Source organism: Arachis hypogaea, chromosome 14, assembly GCF_003086295.3.
Source record: "Arachis hypogaea cultivar Tifrunner chromosome 14, arahy.Tifrunner.gnm2.J5K5, whole genome shotgun sequence".
Lineage (NCBI taxonomy): Eukaryota > Viridiplantae > Streptophyta > Magnoliopsida > Fabales > Fabaceae > Arachis > Arachis hypogaea.
In genome coordinates, this window is record NC_092049.1 from 65,687,645 (window position 1) to 65,688,832 (window position 1,188).

The following is a 1,188-nucleotide window of genomic DNA, read 5'->3' on the forward strand; positions in this document are numbered from 1 at the left end:
CCGCAGGTCGGTATTTTCTATTTCCCTTTTATGCTTTGATAGTTGCCTTTATGTATACTTTTACTGTTGTATACTTGCAAAAGCTTGATTCTTTCCGTGCAAAGATTGAGTCTTTGTTTTTGATCGACGTTGCGATTTTCTCTGCTGCTCCTATGTGCGCCTTGTTGCTATTGATAGTTTTGTCTTTTGTTTTTGAACGTTTGAGGGAATGCTGGTACTTAGGTTGAGCTTCTTTCATGTTTGAAAGGGTTAAGGCTGGTTAGGGTTCTGATTTTTTGCGTCATCTCTTTTTCTGGGTTATTTGTTCTGTTCTTGCCTCCAAAGGGTGCCCCTGGGTTTTGCTGAATATTCTTTGTTTTTGTAGACCCTGGGGTTCCCTTTTTGTTGCCCCACCTCTATGTTTTTTAGATGTTCCTTCTCTTTTTTGATTCTGTCCGAGTTGTTTAGTAGTGATCCCTTGTTATCTTCCTTTGCTGTAGGTGTAGTTTGCCATATGTCTTCTTGAAAAAACATTATTGAGATGTCTACCAAGATCCCTGACGGCATGGCCGAATGGTTGGACTCTATAGTCCTGATATATGTTACCGTGGCCGATCCGGAGTACTGGGAGAGTTTTAGGAGATTCCATAGGAATTGTAGCAATAGGGACGATGAAAAGAACTATGAGATGTTGTCGCTTGACCCTGAGGAGAGGGTTAGTTTCCCCTCTTTGACTCAGGGAGAACGCCCTTTCTTTTATGCTGATGACTATTTCTTTAGTCTGCTGAACATCACCATCCCTTTTACTGCTTTTGAGACCGACCTTTTATGGACTTGCAACGTGGCCCCTTCCCAGCTTCATCCAAACTCTTAGGCCTTCATTAAGATTTTTTAGCTGTTGTGCCAGGAATTAGGTGTCTGACCTACCACATCCCTTTTTCTTTATCTTTTTGTGTTGACTAAACCTGGAGTGGACAAGAAGAAAGTTTCTTGGATTTCATTGCGAGCTACCCAGGGAAAGAAAGTTTTTTCAATGTTTGACGAGTCCTTTTGAGATTTTAAGAACTATTACTTTAAGGTCCAAGCTATCGAGAATGTCCGACCTTTCTTTTTAGATGAGAATGACGAGTCGACCTTCCCTTTGTGTTGGCAAAAAGATATAGTAGCTACTAAGTATTCTTGGGAGAGTTTAGATGAGGTTGAACAGGC